Source organism: Mastigoproctus giganteus, chromosome 8 (assembly GCF_048544385.1).
Source record: "Mastigoproctus giganteus isolate SK-2022 chromosome 8, ASM4854438v1, whole genome shotgun sequence".
NCBI lineage: Eukaryota > Metazoa > Arthropoda > Arachnida > Uropygi > Thelyphonidae > Mastigoproctus > Mastigoproctus giganteus.
Genome location: NC_143582.1, coordinates 134359757 through 134385987, shown reverse-complemented (window position 1 = coordinate 134385987; position 26231 = coordinate 134359757). Strand labels below are relative to the sequence as shown.

The 26231-nt window shown below is 37.8% G+C and overlaps 1 protein-coding gene across 1 annotated transcript in view; it reads left to right on the top strand.

Annotated features, from left to right (window-relative positions):
* The first annotated feature begins 3146 nt into the window (after positions 1–3146).
* LOC150081831 (protein CASP-like) overlaps positions 3147–26231 on the top strand; it is a 448000-nt gene continuing 424915 nt past the window's right edge. The window contains exon 1 of the mRNA XM_090380333.1: positions 3147–3356. The gene's annotated coding sequence lies outside the window, so the exon portion shown is untranslated. The remainder of the gene's footprint in view (positions 3357–26231) is intronic.

The following is a 26231-nucleotide window of genomic DNA, read 5'->3' as shown; positions in this document are numbered from 1 at the left end:
TGAATTTCGATTTGTAGGAAGCGCAGTATTGTTAAAAGTGTGAATTGTTTTTCCCAAGTGCCTTTCTGCTAGGGGCGCAAAATTGAAAGAAAATTTTCAGTTGTAGGGACACAATATGAACTGTTTTCTTAATTATCTAAGCACGGTTGGTCAAGTGAGTTGGGGAGTAATTGATGTGGCAAGTCAAGAAAGAAAACCTTGCACAGTTTGGTGCATGAAATGTGTTCATATCAATCTGTCAGATTCATAGGTATCTTTCAAACTTCACCTCCTGCAGCTTTGAAGGCTTACTTCAAATTTTAAAAAAATCTGTTTATATTTTGGAGCTTTTATAATAGAACTAAAGATGCCTACATCTACCATCACATTACATCGTGCAGATTTTAGTACATGAGGTGCAGAACTTTCAGTAGCACACCGGGTACTTAGCGTAATTTGAGGAAACTGTGAATATCTTGCGATTTTGTAGACGAGTTGAAATGCGTCTTACTACTGCTGATGTCCATGTCATTGCAGACCGTGCCTGCTGGATATGTTGCACAATTGTTGCTTGATTGAAATTCAGGTTGGTTGGTTTCTGCTGATAGTTAGTTGTCTAGCAACACGTGTTTTTCTTAGCGTGTCCATAAAATTAACAGAACACGTAGAAAACATGGTGTCACTCTTGCAGCTTGCGATGAAGCGGGACAAAATTTGGTAGTGTGGTGTACCATAGAATAACAATGAAATGAGGAGACAAGTATAAGTGACATTTATAGGAGTTGTATAAAAATTACCAAAGAGGTCAGATTACAGAAGTCGATACAAATACTCGAAAATATGGTCACATGACATCAGTACGTCGTATGATCCCGTCTAACGGTTAAAGAGGCTTGGCAACGGTGACCATGCTCGATATAAGAGTGTCTATAAGATTCTTGTGACAACAAACCCCATTTTTCGACCAGCCGCAGACCTTAGCTCATCAGATGACCGAGGAGCTGGCTGTTGGTGTGCAATGTGACACCCAAGGGCGTCCCACACATGTCGATCAGATTTAAGTGTGATGATCGTGCTGGCCACGGCAGTCCCTGGATACCTTCATTTTCAAGATATTCCTCCATCACTTCAGCTCTATGTGCAGTGGTGTTGTCGTGCATGAAAAGAAAATCTGGGTCAATCACAAAAATCGCACAGATGGGTTCGATGATCTGTTCTCAGTACCTCTGCGCGGTTACAGTACCTTATCATAAACATAAAGAAGGGTGAGCCCATTGATCATTATTTCGCCCCACACGAGAACACTGCCTCCACCTTAAGTGTCCCTTTCTGTGATGTTGAAGGGCTGGTATCGCACTTCTCGTTGTGTCCAGGCGAAATAACGTCTGGAATCTGTCCGTAGTCTAAAACGGGACTCATCAGAGAACAGAACTGTACTCCATTTGTCAGGACTCCAAGTCCCTTGTTCGTGGCACTAGGTTCGACGAGCTCTGCGATGGTTTGGGGTTCATGGGACACACACCACTGGCTTCCTTGCGTATAGGCTACTTGAGTTGGGCCTTCTTAACACAGTTAAATTGTAAATGTTTTCACCTGTGGCTGCAGCAACCACAAGAGATAGTTGATAACAGGACATCTTATTGGTACCGCCTTGCTGTTAGACCAGATGGCGGTCTGTTCTGGTTGACGCAACATGTTCGTCCAGTATGATCAGCAGGCACGGTCTTCAGTGACATGGATATCAGCTGTTGCAAGACGCATTTCATCCGGTCTAGACGTAGCCCTCGGGCGACCTTGGTCAGCTCTTCTTGTAATGGTTTCTGTCTCCTGAAACTGCTTCCATAATGCGAAGACGACACTAAGTAACACATTAAACCAAAGTGCCACCTCCTACGACTACCCTTCTTCAAGTTGTCCGACGGCCCGTGACCTCAAAGAATCGTCTAAACGACGATTACTTGCTATCCTGAGTACTGGAGATGTGGCTATCCCACTGAGCAAAAAAAAAAAAAAAAAAAACGCAAATGAAATGATGTGGTCCCAACCCCTGTTTTTATAGGCATGTATAATTTGCATAATGTGCGGCTTTGTAAGGTGGTAGATTGGTTTCTGTTGGATACTCGGAATTTGCAAGCTAGGATGCCTATTATAATGAATATTCGGCGACTCTGTTGTCAATAAATATTCACGAAAAACATTTTGTGCTGTTAATTTTGTCAAGTAGTGTACTTCGTTCGCCTGTTGATCTGCTGTTCGTGAACTATTCCTGCATTATTAATAAGCAAATGTCTATAAATTCTAGATGTGAAATTGGGCAGAAGAGGTATTTCCAGTAATTTATAATAACCATTACGACTTCTATTTCTTTAGAGGAAGAAAAATAAAAATACTAAAAAATTGTGGGCCGGATTGCATAACGGGCTTCTCTTGATCCTTAGCAGTATTTTATGCTACATCAAGAGCGACTCCTCTTAATACAAGTAATGAGTTCTCGCTCGTGCTTACTTTCTCAGACATCCATTCATATCGAAATCGTCATTGAATATGGGCATCTCGACAAAGCTGGAATGCGCGTCTCTTCCTTCCCCTTCCTCCCACCTTTATTTTTTGATTTTAACTGCTCTGTCTACAAGCTACCATAAATAAAACCACCCTCGTTTATTATTCTGGCCACTTTCATTGCTGTCTGAATGAAATTAACTGCCTTTCCTCCAAAGAACACTCTAATATTTCTACCAGACTCAGTGGAGAATAATTATTTTATCAATCTATTAAGGGTTCACGAGGCTCAGTTCCAAATTGCAAATTCAAACATGCATTGTTTATATCCCCCCCTCCCCGTCCCCATTCTCCCTCTCTTCAATTTTCTCTCCATTCTCCCCACCTCCGTCATATGTCTGTCTCCGCCGTCAAGCTAGCCAGCTGACCGTGCCGCACTTCCGTAGCTTTATGGTCATTCATGCTCCATCAGTAACAGCCCAGTCTGCACAGCGTGGAACCCTCCGCACTCTGTTACTGTAGCTGTTGCGCATGCGCACAATACTCCGATGCACGGCTCAACTGCCTCGCTATGTCACGTGGCTAGCGCCTGGGTTTGGGGTGTTACGATAGAACATAATTAGGACGCGTGTCAAACAGGGAAGGTTGTCTATGGTAACTACAGGAAACACATTAATGATGTTCGTCAGAAGACAGCTCTAAATAAAGGCCGCTACTTCTCGGAGGATAGAGGTCCCAGCTAGGAAACTGTACATTGATATCTATCCTTTCTCGCGCCGCACGCCCACATGCTGTAGATCGCTGAGAAGCATCGTAGTTTAGGCGGCTGGAGACAGGAAGTTAACGGTCGTGGGTCCGGTCTTGTTTTTTTCAGATAGGTAAGAGTATTTGTGTTCTTTTACTTCAACACTTAAGTGTAACGTGGGGTGGGGCTTGCATGGTCTTTTTGGTGTCCTCGGCACAGCGGCATACACATGTGAGCGAACGTGCGTATTGTGTCACCGTGTGTGTTTGCGTGGTGTATGTGCGTGCTGCCCCCTGTCTAGATAAATCTATGAATATATCCAGCGTTCATTGAGGGTACGTGCCTCGTATCCTTAGATTTCGAGGCAGTTTCGTTGTTCTTTCTGTCTTTCTCTCTGTCCCTTATCTTTGTTGGCGAAGGAGTTTGGTTCCGAGTCGATCCTCGAACGTCGAATTACGTTAGGTGGTCGAGGCAAAAGGCATGGCGTCATCGGAAACTTTTCTCGTGCTTGCCGAACTTAGAGCAGTGTAACTTTTGCAATATAATCGAAACCTAAGCGATTATAAACACTGAAATTTTTTTTCTTCTGTTTATTTTCTGGGAAGTGCAGTTTGAAGGGTTTCTCGAGTACTTCGGTTACGCTCTGGGGTTGGGGAAGAGTTCGATATACTCTTTTATCAGTGAGCATTGTTGATATCTTCTGGTACTCCCTGCTGACAAAGATCCTCCATTAATAGTGGACTTCCTGGAGCTGAAAATTATTTTTCTAGAGATATATAACTCTCAAGAATAGACATATACTTGTCAGTGTTCTATTTTTCTCCTTTAAAATAAGATATAATTATAAGAAAAACCTAAGAATTGAGGTAAGCATCGTGAGATCTTAGAAACTGGATCCAAGAAATCTGAAAACAATAGAAACAAACCCAGATGATTTTCTGTTTGAAATCTAAACAGACATTTCGCAAAGCGCACTTTCGATTGCTGTGTTTATTTATCTGTAGAAGCAGGTCCTCCCCCTAAGCTGGAAAGTTTTGCACAAATCTCGTCTTCGGTCATAACTTTTCTAAGACTTAAGGCAACTCTTTGCTCCTTGTCAAAAGCAATGAAATAATTAAAAAAACCTTTATGTACTGTAGATGAACTTTATTCGAAACAGATACTGCGGTTTCAGTTCAAAAACTACACCTTTTTTGTATCTCATTAAAATAAAGATTATACGTTTTCTAGTCTTCTGAACAAACTATAAAAATACTCTGCTGAACAATGCACGTGAACACATTGCCAGGAACTTGTAAACTAATATAATTTGGATTCTGCAGATGAAAATAGAGTGCTTTTGATGAACAATATTACTCCCGCAGTCTTAATAATACTTAAATAGCATAAAATGTGCTGATGTCACTATGATGTCACGGCATGCGTTTTGTGACATAACAAATACAGCACACGTGAGTGGGTGGGATATCACCAGGTACACAACACGTGATATGCGCACTGACAGAAGTTCACAACACGTGATGGATTATGGTAATAATAAATACGCACTGTTGACTTCATTTGGTGTAAATTTTGAATACGCAGTGGTTCTATGAAAATATTCAGATCACATTACACATGATTATATCAAGTACATGTGAAAGATTTCTCAAATCAGTTGAGATGTAAAAATTCAACACCCGTGGCTATCAGCTCATCGTACGACATCATATTAATTGTACAGTTTGTAAAATATGGTACGATAACTGAAAATTAAATGATATTCTATAAACAAGAAACAGAATTTGAAATATTTGTGTAATGAAGGGAACCTTTGCTACTGATCCTCCGTTCGCATGTTTTATACATTTTTTCAGTAAGAGTAACTTGGTTCTTTTTGACTTAGATCAAGAGTAAACATTGGGTAAAAAATGGCAGCATGTACTGCTTAATGAATTCATAACATGACGTGCAGGTTACTGTCAACGCAGCATTAAGAATTGAGCATGAGGTTTGTTCAATCATCGATCATAAAACCTAGAAAATGAAGATCTCTGATGTCCACTTTTATGACCAAGCTACCGCAATATTTTACCGAAATAAACGTGTAGGATTCAGAAGTGTAAAAAATATGCAAATAGTAAAAATAATGGAGTTTTATTATTATTATTATTTTGAGGCCTGTTGCTTGATAGTGTTTTAATAACTTGAATTATTAGCATTTAATGGCTGACATGTTATTTGAGTTACTTTAAGCGAGTAATAGTCAGGAATAAAGATCGCATACGATGCTTTTCTCTCCATTTTGGTTTATGGTCAGGTGAAGTTTAGTGTAGTGTCCTTCTATATCACTGTCAACAGATTAAGGTGATTGGTCTTTTTAAATTGTCCTTGCGAATTCTTTAAATGCAGACAACATTTTCCTGGGGCTTTAGTCTAGAAAAGCCGTATTTTGGAGCAACAGTTGTTGGAACAGTGGAGCCCCCATGCACATGCTGCTACCTGTAGCTACAGATGTCGCAGGACAGTAAAGGGGTTGGTCATGTACTTAGATTACCTGTGAATAACAGCGGTTGAAAAAATTCGGCCAATGTATGGTTAATTTTTGGTAATTTTTTAATTCTATTCGTCGTCCTCCACCTGCTGCATTTTATTATGAAATATTTATAGTTTAATTACGCAGAACTAGTCAGTACTTGTTATTTGGGGGGGGGGAAGTTGTCACATTAAACAGAACTCTCTCTCTCTGTCCATAGTATAATATTTGTGGGACGCGAATTTCTTTGTTGTGGAAAGAAAAGTTAAAATCGTGAACTTAATTCCATTTGCCGGATTGATGGCAGGCCAACATTCCAGCAACAGTAGACGGAGATGACTCGAAAATAAAGGACCCAGTCCTTTTATTTGCAAGCTTATGCCCCACATTGCACGTGCATCGATTATTAATCTGCCTTCAGCAACAAACAGAATAGTCGAATCTCGTTCCTTCTGTTATTCTTCCTCTTTTATGGTTCATTTTTCTAACCTTCTTATAACAATTTATTGAATTTTTCTTAAGACGCACAAACGTTTTTAGCAAAGGCATCTCATTCTTGCCCCCTTCCCTTTCCCCAACGTCTCATTATATTAAATGTTCGTTACTTAAGTGTCAAGTGAATTTTGTGTACTCATTAAGATACATTAGTTTCTTGATTTGCAATTCGGGGTCGCGTATTTTGTTCGGTTTTACTCAGAGCGCGTCAATAGACGGTATTTATTCAAGGAAGGGAACTGAACACACACACACACACATCCATCCCTTCTCTTATGTCCTCTTACAAAATAGGTTTCAAATTTTCATTTCATGCTACGATTGATTTTATGCTAAGAAGACCAAAATATTGCTTAGCTATTATCATTCAGTACCCCAAATGGATTCTCATTTTCGCTGTTTTTTAACGTTTGCTGTGGTGACGCTCTTTTTTTCTCCTGTTCGAGTCAATTAGTGTCCTTTACAAATAAAAGTTAAGTAAGATATATCTAAATATTTACATAAGAATCAGAAGCCAAGATAAGTGTGTAATGAGTAGAAGGAACAGAATTACAAATGACTGGATGAGAGATGTGGCACAAAAATGCAGTAAAGAAACTTATTGGTTTTCGTCGATTTCCATTAAAAACTCGAAGATTGGCTACTCTGTAGTTTGTAGTCATTGATGTAGAATTTTCTTCAAGGAAACCAGCGTGCTCTTTATTTTTTTGCGATCTCTATAATGTGTATTTTGATGATAGTGATATTTTTTCTTGATGGCTGTTTATTCTTACTATGTTCTTATTTTACAAGTAGCTTTATAGCTTAAAGTTTTAATCTTAAAACATTATACGTATTACATATATTAAATTTTTCAAATGAAACCTTATTTACTTTAACCGTACCTTTTTTTTTTTTTTACAGTTCATTTCGAAACTTAGGCATTATTCTTGAGCAGTGCGACTTCTCACCTTCTTTTCGGATTTGTTTTTTGCCATTCCGAATTCTGATTGGGACCTTAGTTGTCCTTTCTATTTGTTGGTTTATTTTACTAAAAGCACTTCTTCTTTCCTTTCTTCATATGCGGTGTATGTACCGATACACATTATTGCACCCCCCCTTACCTTTATATTTTTGAGATGGGATTCATTTCAAAAATGCAATGTTATATGAACATCTTGGGATTTTAGGCAATTGTTACATATTTACTTGCCCCCGAGTGACTCTCCTTTCTTAGTTAGAATGCATTTCTTCCTGTAAACATGTAGCGCGTTGCGAGGTCTGAGTAGTCGGTGTCTTCCCTTTGGTACACGATGCTATGGCTGCCTGTTTAATGTCCTTGTCTCGCATATCATTCCATGCTATTCCATGTATGATGATGGGTTCCGTATACACTCTCTCTAGTGTATAAATATGGAAAATAAAGCAATCGTCCGTTTGTTCGTGTTGTGGCTGACCCCTCTATCATGCATCTGTGCAGTTGGAAAGAATAGATTATTAGAGGGGGAAAGCGGAGCACCTCGTTTGGGCATCATAATGTTTTCTTACTTGCAGTCTTTCTTTTACATTCAGATTAGTCGGGAAACTTTCTGCATAATGCTACGACCCATCAGTATAGTGAGATGGAATAAATGTCACGAGGCCACCTGCCAATACAAAGTTCCTTTCCCACAAGCAGAGTAACCTACGGGCATCTTCCCAAGCTGGAGAGAAAGAGAGAGGCGCTGTTTCTACAGTAAATTACTGTAACTGAATACTTAATTACAGCCGAGTAATTATGCATATTACATGTTTACGTGTCTTTACATCATTGTCCACTAAAATGAGGTTTTTGCATGAAAGAATTTGGGCACTTGGCGTCTCATGCAGCTACTCAGCATCAACCTAATGCCTTATGTGCACTGCTGCGACCATATTATTATTGCTGTTTCTTCTGAACTGCTGTTGTGCTTTTTATATTCCGAGTTTCTTTTCCATTTTTTGTTTCTTTGCTTTGGAGCTTCGGCACATGCATTTCAGCTCTTCCCTTCCCTTTCCATCCTTCCCTTAAGTGTTAAGTTCAACAAAAGCTGAAATTGAGTAGACATCAAATTAAATGAATTAAGTTTAGTTTTTATTTACAATTAACTATATTTCTGAAGCCTTTTTTTATGGGAGGTGTTAAGTGACCAATTTACGAAGGTAGCGCTTAGTTTTAGTCATTAAAGAAAATATATTCTGCATTTTGTCTGATGGTCCTCTATTAGCATATATAATGCTTGCGCTGCTTATATACAAGTTCTAATATATTTTTCTATAAAGTAGCGCTACTATTTCGTGAGGTCGTAGTGTATGATCGCACGAAACTATTGGAAAATTGCAGTGGGACTCGCAGAAATTTTCCATATTATTTCGGGAATTATTGTATACCAAAGAAAATACAGCGATTTCCAATAGGCAATCTGTTGGATGTTGGACACCAGTTGTAAGACAAGTTCTGGAGATCTTTATCTCATCAGCTGGAGGTGAAGGCCTCGTAGACCAATTCTAAGTCGAAAAATAAGTTGAATTGTTGTTTCCCATTAACAACAAACTTCCATCAGTCTTGAAAGATGAGTTTAAATGATTATACGAATAACTTGATATATAGTTCGTATAATCCTAATTATACGAATAACTTTGGTCAAAGGACACGATGAGAAGCTATCATACGAGGAGGTATCAACTTTAGAACAAAGAACGATTAATGTGAAGTCTTTGATCGCAAAGGTCAGCAAATTGAAGAGTATGTGATCTAAGATTAGTCCCAAATGATCATGATGTATTAAATTACATGTGATATTTAATTGATGATTCAATTAAATATCACATGATCCAATGCTTTGCTACCCTCCTGCATGTATAAGGTATAGATTCTTCCGGTATTGAGTACTAAGAAATTCTGGGATCAAATGATAACAATTTATTTGTTTTTGTTTTTTTTTAATGTCTTTGATAATGATGCTTTCGTTTTCAAGTAATTTTTTGAGAGAGAGAAAGGTTCTGAACGTAGATAATTTAAAATATAAGTTATTGCTATAAACCGTTCTAATAACTGAAATAAACTAATAGCTTGGAGCTTAAGAGATACATAACAATTCATTTTCAGCGAAACTGAGCCTTTAACTTCTAATAGTTGATTTTCCAATAGCAAGAAAACATTGTACGCGTTTTTTATGTATTTGTCTACCTTCACTTCCAAAATATGGACTTTTGGCTAAATAAATTTTACTTCAGATACTTGGACAGCAATTAGAATGATTGAGCACGGTTTTGATCTCCTAGTTTTCGTTGATTTGTAACAGTCAGAGCTTCTAGAGAGCCACGGCCAGCACGGATGTGATCGATTACTTCTTCTGATTGCTTCTGTAGAAGAAGAAATCTGAAGAAGAATTCTGTAGCCTCTGCGAAACGTTTATACAATTGTTATCCAGAATGGAGTCCTGTGCTGGAAATTGTTATAATGAAATGATTATTATAATATTTATAATTATGAGAATCAAGTCATAGGTAGTTTTAACCTTTATCTCGTTAATAATGTCTTTTATTTATGTAGACCACATCATTTCCTATGAAGTGTCAAAAATTAACTGTTATAATGGTGAATTCGTAGTGTCGATAACATATACCCTTTTTCTGACATTCGTGGTAGCAAAACGCGTTTATTTACAAAGACAGTAGTGCGGGACAGTGAAATAAATACAAGAAATTGTTACTCTCAATTTAGATTTAGCAACCGCAACGTTTATAAGTAGTACAGAAGTTACCTAAACCATATAATTTCTATCTGCACATATTTTTTATATGTGCAGATAGAAATTGATGTCGCATCGTGGGACGAGTGAAATCTGAGTGTTATTTATAGATATCAGTGGTACCATTCAAGTAAGAAGGGATAAAAATATCAGATTATAAAATTTGTTTTGCAAATTGTTGTAAATTATACGGGATAATTATACGATAGCTTTTCAGTTCAGATATTTATTACTACTTTATTTTTCATACGGGAAAGCGATGAAGAGAAATAATTCGTTTACAGATTCGTTGTGGGCTCCGAAGGTGATTCGGCAGATAATCCAGCGAAATTTCGATTTATTTCACACTTCATGGTGTATATTGGAAGTTATTTCTCTGATAGCGATAACGATCCTATTCATTGGTGGGTTGCGGTAATAAGCTGTATCCTTGGTGAAAAACCAAAGGTGATAAACTGTATCTTTGATGAAATTATAGTTGTCATATTGTGGGGCAAAGGAACTAGGCAGTGAGGAGTCAGTGTACTGTGTCAGTAAAATTGCGTGTGTTCTATGTTCGGTTTGCCTGTTTCACTGAATGAACAATAATAATATACACACACGTCATTGTCTTCCGAGACCGACTAACTTGGCCACGGTTGAAACAGCTCCTAAAATTTCCGCCTGTTGAGAAGGATTCGAACCCAGACAGTTTGCACACGCTGTAGAACCGCAAAAGGTTTTAACAGACTTCGATGCCAGCAACTAGCTTAATTCATCAAAGGTACATATTTAATTTTGGAGACCCATCATACATAAAATCATCATGATTAGATTCATATAAGATGATGACGTGTTTCTTTGTTTGTGGACCCTCCTGATTGTATAACGGATGGATTCTTCCGGCACTGAGTACAAAAATTCTAGGATCAAATGGTAACAATTCATTTTTTAAATCTCTTTGATTATGAATAATTAAACAAATTATTTCTTTAAAAATTGTCACTTGAATATTTTATCATTTCTTCGTCACAACTGACAATTAACCTTCTTAAATATCGCAGGAAAGATATGGACACAACAGCAGAAGTTCGCGCAAGGTATCCGTTTTTCAGGCTAGTGTTCACATATAAGAAGTCTCTCCCTAATTTATATTTAATTTCCCTTTTCATTGGCGAACGTAGTGAAGACGTTTTACTATTCAGTGGGGACCCATGGGGATGTGTGCGAATATCCCGAAGAGCAGCGATTCTGAGTCGCTGCTCCTCTGTATTTCAAGGGTCGTTCGTTTATATATTTTTAAATTTTATTTTATTGTTTTTCTGTGCCTCATCTTTGCAGTAACAGAAGAAAATTAACCTATAAGAAGAAGAAGAAGAAGAAAATTTATTTATCTTGTACTGTTATCGTAAAGCTTATCCTATTAGATCGTATTTATTAAGTAGTGATTAATTATAATTTGTCTATAGGAAACCTTTGTATACTGGACCGAGAGTTCTTCAGATAACTGGAAATTCGTTTAAATTTCAAACAGTTCCATTTGTAGCCTCGGCTGTTATTGAGGTATACGTTAAATGTGTCAAGCGATGTTCAATTATTAATATGAGTATTAAATTTATTTTTGAAATCTTAGTTATGCTTGAATGCATATTTGCATAGATCAAAAAGTAACTGTAACCAAATAGAAAATTGCTGTGCACATACAAAATAGATATTCTGCAATAAATTTCATTACTGCGAGTCTATAGTTAAAGAATCTGCTTGGTTTTCTTTTCGAGATCACGATTGCTTCTTCGCTGCTGTGTTCCGCCACCTCTTGAACAACGAAAGGATCAGGCCGCGTGTGCCTCCTGTTGCTGTTCTGCGCAGTGAAGGGTGTTCGCTGTGACTCATTTCGTCCCTTCCATCCGCGTTTGATGATTTAGCCTGATATAACCGTTACTTGGAAATCGCGCGTGATTATGAATTTCAGTAATTTCTGTAGTACGGATTTCAGCAGTGTTCATTCAGAATCAATGCCATAATTGTAAAAATTAATATAGTTTAGCAAGTCGAATCTACCAAAATTTGTATTATGAATAATTTGAAAGAGCAGAAAATGCTCGGTAAAGCCTTTGCAAGTGGCTACATTTAAGAAATTTTCCTTTGACAATTGTATCAGGCGTTTTATCAGCAGTTGTATCAGAAATGCGTTGATTAAGAAGTATATGATATCATGTTTTAAGAACTTTTTTGAGTGGTCTTCTCTATCCAGAAATTGGCCAAGAAAATACCAAAATGTGTCCACGTCTAGAAGACTGGCCTGTTTTTTGAGTTTATGCTTCTGGGTCAAACAAGTCAACACTGCTACATTTTTACATTTTACATTTATTTATACACACAATTCTATATACATTCTCAAGATTTATATACATCCATTTATATATACATGATACAAGATTTATATACAATTTATATACATTCTCACATATATATCCATTCGCGACATGTATACAGATAAAGTGTATTTGTAAGTTATTAGCGGCTTCCAGGGTTTCCCCTATATCCGCCGTTTGTTAGGCTTTTTGCCAAGTTGCCGGCTTAGAAAAGAACTTAAAAGAGCATCAAAATTTCACGTATATATTTAACACAAAACAAAAAAAAAAAAAAAAAAAAAATGCATCTGATAGATGAAATATGTAATTAGGTGTGCATTAGTGTTGTGTTTGCGTTGTGTGTTAGCCGGCACCTGGCATTTAGCAGTAGGGGGCTGTGGCAGGTTTGTGTCACAGCCCCTCACTCCCATCCCTAGCCACATGGAGGCAGCCAGGATCTACTGTATCTTAAGAGGACACGGACTGATCCGGTCCTGTGGTTAAGTTTTTGGACGTCTGATGTCCCATCAAGTTAATCCTGTGTGGCCGGGTAATGCATCACGGAAGGTCCCCTCAGAATTACCAGGGCACACTTTTTTGGTTTTATTTCCCCTTAGATATGAAATAAAATAAAATAAAATAAAATAAATAAAACAATTAAAATAAAGTAAAGTAAAATAAAATAAATAAAACAATTAAAATAAAGTAAAGTAAAATAAAATAAGATAATTAACATAAATAAAATAAAGTAAAATATATTAAAATAAAATAAATAAAATAAAATAAACTATAATAATATAAGGACTATCATTTACTTTTCGATATCCCTATACCCCATCTCTCACAGGGCTCAGTCCTGGCCAAGAGTGGGAGGGATGTACTATTCCATCTCTTGCAGGGCTCAATCCTGACCAAGAGTGGGAATGAGGGGACAAAGTTTCTTCTCTTCCCCTTCCCTTCTTCTTTGTTGTTGTTCATGTCTCAATCTTTGCTTGTTGTCCATGTCATACTATTGTGACCTGGGAATTTCACCCCATTACCTCTGCTCACTTGATGTGCCTTTGGCTTTGGCAATGTTAGGGTTAACTGGCCTTATTGTGCCTGGTACTGTTGATGTGAGGTACAAAGTTTTCAGCCCTTGGTGTAATTTGTGATGTCAGTGTTGCAGTCAACCTGCTTTGTTCTCATTGGCACTTAACTACTTGCAGGGTGAGCTGTCTGAGGCATGGGCACTGGGAATGTGATTCAGTGACCTGCCCCTTGATTTTATTCTGTCTCTCTTCTTCCCCTTTTCCTTCTACTCTCTTTCCTTCCCTTTCCTCCCTTCTTGTTGTCTTCTATGCCTCAATCATTCCTTCTTGTTCTTGCAGTGCTACTGTGATCTGGGACAAATATTCACTACTTCCTATGCCTACCAGATGAGCCTTGGGCCCAGGCACTGGCAGGGTTAACTGGTCTTAGTGAGCTTGGCACTAATAGTTTGTGGTTCATACTGTGATCTAGGACACTTATTCACTACTACCATGATCTAGGACAATTATTCACTGCTTCCTATACCTACCAGATGTGCCCTAGGCCCAGGCACTGACAGGGTTAACTGGTCTGAGTGAGCCTGGTACTGATAATTTGTGGTACATATAAGGTTTATGACCGTTGTTGAGGTTCCCTAAGAAGATACTATTGTAGTCAACATGTATTTTCTTAATGGTGCTAAACTACTTGTGTGGTAAGTGCACCGTGTTGTCTGAAACATGGGCACTGAGGATGTTGTTCAGTACCATGCCCTTGAATTTATTTTTGTTGTTTTCCATGTTGCAATCATTACTTCTTGTTATTGTCATATTTCTGTGGCATAGGGTATACTCTCCATTTCCCTTACTCACTTGTTGTGTCTTAGACTTTTGCCATGTTGGGGTTGACTGGTCTTTTGTTCCTGGTACATGTACAGTTTATGTCCATTGTTATGACTATCTGAAATGACAGTGCTGCAGTCAGCATGTATTCCTTTTTATTGTGGTATTTTTAGCATGGGTACTGAGAATATATATCAGTCCCTTTCCGTAGGTTAGTCTCCATCCATGCTGTGTCCTCTCTCCCAATTTTAGTTATGGGCTTGTGTGTTGCCTCTTGCTTTACTCCGGCATACCGAGGAGGGTTCTTCTTCTTTTGAATGCACTTGTTGCAAAGTTTACTAATGCTTGAAAGTTATCTGGTGATTCCAGCACTTTGGGGAAATCCTCAGTGTGATACACTTCTGTTACAAGCTGGAATGGTTGTCTCAGGTCTGTGTAGTTTATGCATTCGAGCATTATATGTTGTACGGTTTCCAGTGACCCGCATCTGCAGTTGGGGGAATCAGCCAGCCCCAGAGCATGCAGTCTTGCATTTATGCTTCCATGACCCGACAGGAGGAAGGTAGTATATAAATCTGGGCTCAACCAGGGTTTATTGTTTTTATTTATTTCCTGTGCCAGGGGGATGAACTGGTATGTTGTTCTCCCTTTGGTGTCTTCTCTCCATTCTCTTTGCCAGTCTGTAATGAACATTTCTCTTAATCTTCTTTTTTCTTCCTTATCTGTCTCATTTGGATCTGTTGTATATTCTCCTAGGGAATGTGGGGTTCCTTGTCTTCTATAGTATTTTAGATATACCTGTATAATTTCGTATGTTATTGGTATTTTACCACATATTATCTGGAGTGCTGATGTAGAGATGGTTCTACATGCTCTGGAGGAGGCCAGCAGGAAAATTCTCTGTGCCTGCATTAAGTATTTTTTTACTAGGCTGTGTTTAATGCTGGGTGCCCAAGCACCTGCTCCGTAGCATATAATGGGTAGGAATAGACATTTGTAATACATTGCCAGTGTAGATGATTTTATGTTCCACTTTTTCCGGGCAATTCTCAATAATTTTCCTGTTAATTGTTGGGTTTTATTTCTTAGATATTTTGCGTGCTCTACAAAGTTTAGTTTCTCATCTAGTATGACTCCTGAATACTTGTAAGTGGATTCCCTACCTATACTCTGTTCATTGATTTTTATTAATGGGGGTCTGTTTCTGTTGAGTTTTCCCTTAAAAAGGACTTGTTTTGTTTTTTCTGCAGACAATTCTAGTTTGTTTGTTGCACACCAGGAGATTAGATCATTTAAGGCCTCTCTTGCTCTGGTTTCCAGCTCAAGCCGTGAGTTACCCTGTAGGAGCAGAACAAGGTCGTCTGCATACCCTATTTTAGTTATTTGGGGGAAATCTTTTGCGAGCCACTCATCAAGGACCATGTTCCAGCAAACTGGGCCAAGAACAGATCCCTGTGGGCAGCCGCGGGTCACCGGTCTTGTTACGGAGCATGCTCCACTTGAGACCACAAGGTGCCTGTTTGAGAAGTAGTCTGTAATTAGACGATAGATCGGAATTGAGACCTCTGCCTCTCGAAACCTTGCCAGCACACTTTGCCACCATAAGGTGTCAAAGGCACCTTTAAAGTCTACAAAGAGACCTAGGACATATTTAAATTCCGATGAAGTGATAGTATTAAGAACTTGTTTGATAGCTCCCACAGCTGACTTGCCAGGGGTGAAGCCGAATTGGCAGTGTGAGGAAAGATTTTTTTTGGTATAGTATTGTAGGAATCTGCCTACTATTAGTTTTTCTAGGACTTTGCCTATGACAGGAAGTAGGGCAATGGGGCGGTAGGAGGAAGCTAAGTTGGGGGGCTTATCAGGGTGTTTAATGAGGACTTTAAGGTTTGCTGTTTTCCAGGGGGCAGGGAAGGTGCCCTCATGTAGACATGTGTTGAAGAGGATTTCCAGTACTGTGCTATTTGTTTTCCACAGTCTCTTCATTATTGCTACCTCTATCAGATCTAATCCTGGGCATTTTCCATCTGTGAAGGAGAGTATTGCTGCATTTATTTCCTCATGTGTGAAGTCATCCTCTCTATCTGTTGCTTTGTAAGTCAGGTGCTGAATTCGGATGGTTGTCTGTGTGGGGCTCTCAGGGTTTGTTATGTCCTGCTTTATTAACCCATCCAGGATTTCATTTATTGACTGTTCCCATGTCAGTGTTTCATTGTTTGGGGAGCTTCGCTACACTGAAGTTATAAGACAGCGGCTCGACATCATATGAAGGCCGTCTGTATTGTGGAATGTTTGAGTGGCAGTGTCCAGGGCGCACCGCTGGATTTATAGAATCACAAGTTACAATCGTGAAATTAAGATATCAAGACAACCGTGTACATCTTAAGGATGTAGTATGAAGTTTACCCAGACGATAGCGCATCTGGGAATTTTATCCAAGTTGAAAAATATAATATTTGATGGAATTATATCAAACACTGTGCGCAAGACTGTTATTACAAGACACAATTATATCGACTTTGTAAAGAAATACGCATCTGTTTTTCTTGAATTTGGTTAAGGCTGCGAAACACTGAGGGGTTTCATAACTCAAGCGTTTAATAGGGAATATGATCACTCCCTAACAGCTAAACAGCTTTCGTGTCTATAAGGCTGATGATAAGATCCTGCTGTGATTAATCCAATTCTCTACCAGAATAGATCTTAGCAAATGGAGAAGGATGTGAGAGGGATTTTATGTGCCCGAAATTATTTCCCTCTGTCAGAGTTAAGTCTACAGGTCTGGTTGGCTATTCCATCCGAAGAATATCCTCAAATTTATGGAATTCGTTCACCAGTCAGTTGAGCAAGCGGAAATGCATTCTTGTCCATGAAAATAAATTGAAGGACTTAGGGTACTCCATAAGAAGCCGCACATAGATTTAAAGGTCTTGTCCTCATATCTTTGAGTTCTGAAGATCCCTTTTTTCTGATATTAGAGCTACAGGAGTGTGTTTGTTTTTCTTCTTCTTCTTCTTCTTCTCTCTCTCTAAAAGTCCCATTACACGAATGCAGATTTACAGTTGAATGGTATTCTAATAAGTATGTTAAGAAAAGTCAATAAAAGATAGGACTTTTGTTTTGAAAAGTTACAGGACAGTTAGAAGTGAGTAGCAGCATGAGTTAGGTATGAAGATTCTTACTCATTTCTGTTGGTACCCATCCGATTCCGAAAAGTAAATATTGCTTACATCAACTTCTTATCCATGAAGTATGTAACCTTTGTTTTTCTGTCGAAACATTGAAACAGAGCAACACATTGATCGTTCGTTCAATTAATCTGCTATCAGTTGTTATGGCAGACCATAACAAGGCCATAGCAGACTTGACTGCCTGCTGTAACACGTTCAGATGCATTACACAGGTATTTAGTAGGGTTTAGACTCGGAAACTGGAGGGGAAAGCGAAAACGTTAATGAATTTATTATCATGATGATAATTCGGATAACTATCACTATCGCTCTTTGGTGGTAAAAGTCAGACATTGCAGAGTCTAAGCTGGTAACCTTTTAAGCATAAGGTTTTTTTTTGTTCCTTCAGACATACTAGAGAACCAATTCTATGATCAGAATGCTGCCTAACCTATATCTTGATTATCAGAATGCGTGTGTACTATGGTTTGTCAAATCTCGCTCATAAGACAGTTTCCTATGGAAATATTTAAAGCAAAAGTGTGTTTCGAAGTATGCGCATCTTTGGAGAAGTGACGGTGGTCGTAGACCGTGAAGTCTGTTCCAGAGCCCAGAATATCCCTTTAGTGTGCGGAAATACGCCACTTGCCTACGGCAAGTGATTGTACACAAAGAAGAGTGAAGTGGGCATGTTCTAATCACATCACAGTCCCGCATCACTGCGGGACTGTGATGTGATTAGAACATAGTTGTCTATGGAAGCGTGGAACCTACAGGGAAATACGTATAACACTTTGAGAAATGCTTGAAAAACAATTTGCTTTCTGAAACTTTGTTAAATAATCTCAGTTTCACTCACATACAAAAATAAACCTACAGTTCAGATTAGACGAACATATTCTGTATATTCTTATATTATTTTCGGGGGGTGCGTGGGTGGGGGTAATGCATGCATGCATAACTTTCCCTAATTGAAGTTGGCCTTCAGTGTGTGTGTGTGTGTGTGTGTCGTAAGAGTTTGACATAATGGGCTAGGTTTACTGCTGCATGAGAAAAAGTTAAGTTCTGATGAAGAGGACCCATTGGACTCTGTCAAAAGTTCGCAAAATATTAACGCGTGCTTTGCTTGTCTGGAAGACGCTGAATTCTGTATAAAGGATAAATGAAGTTCTTCGCCATTACTTGCAAACTTTGAGCGGTCAGACTTTTAATTAAGATCATTGGAAAGTCGAGTGAGTGAGATCTGATTCACGGCGTGTATTTTGAAAGGAAACTAAAGACAGGTGGAAAGGTGTCTTCCGAGGAAGTAATCACGGCTTATGTGAGATGTCGTAAATGCCAGAAACAGTTCTTGCACTAAGGAGACCGCCGCCTTCCTTAAAATTATCTCCATGTTTGACACAAGTATGCAAGCTGCTCTCTCTTTCTACAGGAGTCGTGTAAAAATTCCACAGAATCTTCAGTTACAGCTTCAACAATATTACGAATATTTTTTCACTAACAGGCATAACATCAGTGTCTTTGAATGTCTAGTGTCAACGATGTAATTACTGTAGCACGTGACATACACCGCATGACTCAACAACCACCTTCCGCTATCATAATAATAATAAAAAAAAAAAGAAAGAAACTCGACTGTCCCTCAGAACGCGAAGAAAGTGAAGCTTATACGACCAGCTGTCAGTGACACCTACACGTCGGGTACCCTGTATCGACTGAGAAAGCTAATATGTTTGATGGCAAGGTGTGTGTATCACATGACTCCACTTTTTCTTCGCCATGCCATCTTACCGCATAAAGTATAAGATAACCCACACTCTTTTAGAACATAGTACCTAATGTTCGCTTTGAAAAATATTGAAATAACTATAGATGTCGCCAAAAGCAGTTTCGCCATGAAGACAGTTTTCAGAAATAGGAAACTTTGTGTGATAGTTTGCAATATTTCATTACGCCGTAAAATATCTGTAGTTTTATCCGTTACTTGTTTTATTAGTTAAAGTTATAAAAAGGATACAAAGTGCATTTCAATATTTTCCGTTAATGAGGGATTTGAATACCAGTTACTTTACAGCTTTTCTCCCAAAATTTGAAATATCTTATATTAATTTGTGTAATATGATGTCGCCCAACCCCTCCAGTAGAAGCCAGCGCCTGAATAATTTTTAATATAAAAAGAATTGTTATATATTTTTTCTATTATTAAACTCACGTACACACCCGATTTGTACAGACTTATAACAAACACCAGCAGAATTACTAATAAAATTCACGTTGATAAAAAATAACTATTGAAATTCTAAAATTATGATAGAAAAATAGGTTTAGTAAAGACATTTTACCACGTGAAGTATTTTAATTAGTTTATTGGAACGAGAAGACAATTATTATAACAGATCCAAACAATCTCAACAACCAAATTGGCTGTTTCGAATGTCTATGTTGAATTACGTCTTTGGGACTGGATTTTTTTGTTCTGAAATATATACAAAGAGATGTTTTTTTTTTTTTTTTTTCATATTCTCTGTATCTTGTGAACTCCTTTGACCTTGTGGTCGTTCCGGCCTACAAACAGAAAATTTATTCATTTATTTATATGCAAAGAGATCCAAAGATACAAATTTTAAGAGTTTTTTTTTTTTTTTTTTTTTTTTTTTTTTTTTTTTACAATGAGATACTAAATTCATTATACAAAGAAAGGTTAACGTATGTTTTTGAAACATGAATACAGTTAAGATTTGTTTAGTTGGAACAAATCAATAGAGAAATCCGAAACGTAGTCAATTTTTTTGTTTGTTTGTTGGGACTGTTAGGGTCTGTTGTAATAATTGTGCTCTCGTTCCAAAAAAACTAATTAAATTATTCATGTTTTAAGTGTCTTTATTAAACCTACTTAATAGTAATTCTTTGGCCAATATACTGATCACCATCAGGTTAGTTTTCAGAAATTGGAAAAGTTGTGTGATAGTCTGCCTTATAGACTTTTAAATATAATGCTAAAAATTAAAACTTGAAAATTAGATTCACACGATTCTAATTTGGCATGATTTCTGAAAGGAATTGTAATTATTGGTCCCATTATGATTTGGAGAACCGTAAAGACTCTCGGTGATTCATATCCAGTAAAAAAACAAAATAAACAAGCTCATATAAGATAAATTAGTCTCGACTATTTTCGTTTTACATTCCACATTATCAAATGCTTCTGTTGTTATTATTTGTATAGCACGTACGATTATTTTGGTACGGTCTCGCTACAGACATAATACACACGCACAGCATAAGGTCATATTGTTCCATTGTGTATTATGTCTGTATAAGAGTGTGTTCACGAGCCAAGTTGCATGCTGTGGAGGCTGAAAAACCAGGAATAATTCACGTGAGAAAACCCCTAATCCTGAGATCGGTTAACTACAGCCCCAATTCAAGAGTTCTTTAGAAATTCCACCAGTGTCCGGCGAGATTCAAAGCAATACCTCTCCAAACGAATGACAAATGGTGAACCACTATGCTGTCAGGGAGGATTCAATTGCTTCTATGTGTCGAATCTGATTTTTATGACAGCGCTTTGCTTTCTCAATGTAACCCATTTATAATGTTTCTAACCTAAAACCACTTTCTTTATAATGTCTATCTTTATCGCTTCTATCTTCTCCTATATAATCGGTCCCGCTTGTTATTATCACTAGTTATTATCATTAGCAGATCATTGTAATCAAGTATGGAGTTTCAAAAGCAAATATATAAAACATGTAATTTTCTTTGCATAACGTAATAATTTCAGACACCGTGATAAAGATTTAAACACATCTACTGATAAATCCCGATAAGCCCTTCTTGGAAATAAATGTGGAACTCCTTGAACCTTAGGTTTAATCTGTGCAGCAGTCTGTTTTTCTCTTATGAAAAAAAATATGGTAAATAAATCGTTTCATTGTCATTTTAGGCCTATACAATCTGTGTTGGTTTAAAAATTGGCCCTTGAACTGGTGTGGTTCATGATTGTTTGTATTTTAGGCATAGTTAAGTAGTCAACTGTGTGTAGTTCACGTTGCAACTTCCAAGGGGTGTTACCAGAATATTTCTGGGAAAAGAGGGAAAGATCTACGTTATGAAAACTCGTGTTTCTGTAGTACAAAGTTATAATGTTTAAAATCCAGGTGGAGGCTAAAAGAGACGCCTTTAAAATCGATTACAAAATATTGTTAACACGCGTTTAATTATTAAAAATAAAATAAATAATAAATGTTTTTAATTACGGTACTATTAGTTTTTAAATAATCTATATATATATATATATATTGTGTGCGCGCGCACGCTCGCTCGCTCGTTCATATTGCATTTCGTGTGCATGCCTATGTGTTTTTCTGTAGTAAAAGTTATTAAAATCCAGGTGGAGGCTAAAAGAGACGCCTTTAAAATTGATTACAAAATATTGTTAACACGCGTTTAATTATTAAAAATAAAATAAATGTTTTTAATTACTATTCGTTTTTAGATAATCTCTGTGTATATATATATTGTGTGTGGGCGCACGCTCGCTCGTTCATATTGCATTTCGTGTGCATGCATATGTGTTGAAATATGATAATACGATGTATTTTTCCAGACATAAGATCCAACGATATGGTCTGATCACTAAAGATTAAAGTAACAAAGTCCTCTGACATGAGAATGGAGGACTACAGTGGGAGATCAGTACTAAGTCATTTTTATTCATTATGATAATCGATGTACTCAGTGAGGGAATTATAAGATAAAAAAAAAAAAAAAAAAAACATCCAGGGAATTGCTGTCTGTAGATGCCCTAGTCATTACGGCAGAGAGAGCGAGCGGGTGAACCACAAAAAAATGTAGATTTGAGAAGTGGCAGGGAAACTGGAGAGAGGAGGCCAACAGATTACTATTGGGTAAACAGAGACTGGTTGTGAGTTGGAAAAAAGAGAAGGAAAGATAATGTCTTCGAAAGATTGACATGACAAAGAGAGCATGTGCAACGGTTTAGATACGTATAGACGAAAAGTAGTTGAGGGGTTGATGGTTAAGGAAAAAGAGTGAGATTCGCTGAAATGAAGAGAAAGAGGGTGGCTCTGATAAGGGATTCTGAAAACCAGAAATTCTTAATTAATCAAATATTTTTGATAAAAACATTCTATGAAATGATAATAGTAAATTTCGATGGTTCAACTTAAGAGGCCAGAAGCAAAACGCAAAGGAAAATTAAGAGAAATTTCTTGGATTTAACCTTCCAGAAATAATGAGTTTTCAGAATATTTCGCGTTATTTAAAATTTTAAATATCTTGCCATTTACTGAAGATCACATGGAGATGAACTTTCTGCAGAACCCTCCCCCTTAGAATTAAAGAACTAAATGCAGTGAAGCGCACATTTTATTTCATGAAAAACTAACGAATTTAAACATCGCTTGATAAAGATATACTGAGCATGCGGCATGACATAACCAGCGGTAGCCATAGTTTGCATATGGTTTATAATGGTCTAGTTGGTGGCCGCAGGTCGTCAGCGGGACATTTAGTTAATAGTTTAATCGTCGTGAGGTTATGCTGTGAAAGCCGAAATCTGTCCCGTTTTCTATATATAAATTATATCGCTGGATTGTACGCTATGTTAGTGACACGTGGGTGACGCTGGCTCTTCATAAATATGATCGATTGTACGTCTTTAAATGACGTATTAGTAATAGCATTACAAATAATAAATTATTATTAATATACGTACGATATAAACGAACCACACTCGCTGTTGGCTTAACATTAATGCTCTTCCTTGTCATGTCGTATTATATGACATTGTATGCATTTCGCTGTCTTCGTGGTTCGTTTTCCATTCCAGTGATTCTCCATAGCATTCTGTAATGCGCTTCTGAACCCTAAATCTTTCTTTCTGTCGCTATTGAGTATTTTACATTTCTTTTTATTTCTTCTCGTAGTAAGCACAACATTGAGTGTACAAGGGGAGGGGTGAATACAAAAAAAAAAATTGTATTCACCCAGAAGTAGTTGTGATAGAATGTTGGAACACCGTGTATATTTCAGTATAGTCACCAGACAAAATGACACGTTTTTGCAGCCTCTCAATACGCTCCCGCAGACCAGTTTAAGTAGAAGTCCTCTGACTGTCCTTCAAACCACGACTCGGCAGCAGAAATCACCTCATCATCAGCAGCAAAGTGCTTTCCACGAAGAAAGGACTTTAGGACAGGAAAGAGGAAGAAATCCGGGGGAACAAGCATGCTGCCACAATATTTCAACCCCCCCCCCCATTCGTGAGCACATATCATTGCAGTATGCAAGGAATGTGCAGGGACATTATTATGGAGCAGGCGCACAGCTTTTCCCCTCTTATCTTTCATAGCAGCAGTATTGAAGAGGTTGTAATAGTACTTCACCGTCAGCCTTTTTGAAAAGTAATGTTAGCATTACACCATACTGCCTCTCCCCCCCCCCCTCCAAAAAAAAACCTGACAGCATCACTTTGCCAGCACTTGGTGCACGTTTGCCTTTTGGGGGAGCGGTGATTCTGCATGCTTCCATTGTTCTGTCATTTGTTTAGTTTCGTGATGGATCCAAATTTTATCCATGGTGACTAGCCGTGAAAAAATGCCTCTTGTTTTTTCTGGCACACATCGACATTTCATGTGCACGTTGTGCTTCCTTTTTCTTCTGGTAAGGGCTCAGAAGTCTGGAGAACACATCTAGCAGACACTTTATTCATAGGCAACTCTTGATGGGTGATGTTCTCCAAGAGTCCCTATACTAATTTGGAACTCTGCACCTTGTTCTTTGACGCTAATACGGCGATCCTCCAGGACACTCTTCTGTTACAGCAATTGCTGGGCGTCCTGGGATTTCTTCATCATGCACGGAGGTTGAATTTTTTATACCAATGTGCAAAGCAACACATTGTAACCTGGGCAATCTTCTCCATAAACACCTAAAACATTCAGTTTATTCGTGGACTGTTTTGGGTATTTTCCTTTTCAGAGAGAGCAACCGAATCACTGATCTGAATTCTACTTTATCCATTATGACACTTCACTTCATTCAAAGTTGCAAAGAAAAAACATGAATTGTCAGATCGAAACCAAAATTTGTATGGTTGCTATAGAGATATCATGGTATCAAACAAAAAAAAAAAAAAATCATCTTTCTATCACAGCTACTTCTGGGTGAATACAAATCTTTTTTGCCCCTCACCCACGTATGATTCTAAACAATGCAGAACCTCGGAATTCTCTGTGTTCGCGTGAAAATCTCTCATCCACTGCCAGTCTTAAACTTGTAGCGCGGTTTGCCATAACTACAGTCCTACTACTACAGTGACTGCTTATCGGCCAAATGCGTTTGAATTTCTCATGGTTCTAGCTCACGTAACTGCTAAATAGGTGCCGTTCTTTATTTTGTCTAACTTAGCTGCTCTAACCCCATCTAGTGGCCCTGGACTATAAACAGCAAATGCGTATTTATTTATTTATTTTATCCACATTTATATGATGTAAACATATAGGAAAAACAAATTGGTTGCTGTTGTATTATATGCACCATTCAAGAAATAGGTCTTTAAAACAGCTTTTCAACATGACATAACCAACGTTATTGACTTTACGTAACTTTTGGTTGATACTAAACCGACAGTATAAATTGCTTTTATTAAAATAAAAGCACCAATATATAAAAACCCCAGATCCCATTTTGTCTTTCGGCTGATCATTTTTATTACTCAGTAAGAAGGATGCGAAAGTGAACTTCTTATATAAAATGGTAGCCTAGATTGTTCAGTGTGGGTCAAATTAAATTTCGTTGTAGGTATTTTACGCTATTCTGCGTTGAAATGGGAAGGAATATTTTGGAAAACACATATTAGATGTGATATAATATAAGAAAGTTTTCATTTCAGTATGATGTCTTAGAGTCAAGCTGCTGGCTCTTGCAGAGAAAATTTCAGCTGTTGTGTCGGACTCTTTAGATTAGTGGTTCAAAAATATTTTATTTGTCACCTATTGAAACCTAAGAGTAGTTGACATCTGCTTTGAGTTAACAGAGCATAGTTTTGCGCTGTTGGATCAAACAGGAATTTTTATAGGAACTTGTAAGTTGACTTTGCCAGTTCCCGTATGAACGGGTGATGCAGTACACAGATACGACACAGAACATAGACATAGCAATTAAATAGGATATGACATTTAAAATAGCCGTTGGGTTAACTGCTGTAGAGTTTCGATTCAGACCAGCACCGGATGACATCTTCACAATGAAGATTGTTACAAATCATGCCGTATCTGAGTTGCTCATATCTCTACTTGGTTCTAATAGGAATCATTATAGCATCTGGTCGTTTAACAGAGAGTTACAATTACAACATCGCGTCACAACTTGCGTTGCAACTGTAGGTTGCTGGAATGTGTAGCCTTTCATTTATCTAGAATGCTTGGTCCTTCGTGGCAGTATAGTGGTTTCTCTCCTTGTCACTCGTTTTGAGAGGTCTGGGTTGAGTCCCGACTGTGGGAATTTCTAAAGATCTCTTTAATTGGGGCTTGAATTATTCCAAGTTTTTTTAGTTCGCAATGCAGACAGCTCAATGGCGCAATATTGACTTGGTTGCTGATGCGCCTAAAAACCTTCTGAAAATCTGTCACCAACCACGCTCTTGGGGATCAAGTAACAACTGTTGAAATAGTTCTGTTTCTTGTGTTAGAGTATGTAGCACACATTACAGGTTGCACTCAATAATAAACGGCATTTTTCGAAGGGGAAGTGCTGTTTATTGGAAATGCAATCCCGGAAAACTCTTGGGGGAAGTGTCGTGATTTGAGGGAGAACGTACAAGGATTTTTCTTACAAATTTACGTATTTTGCAACCAACTTTTAA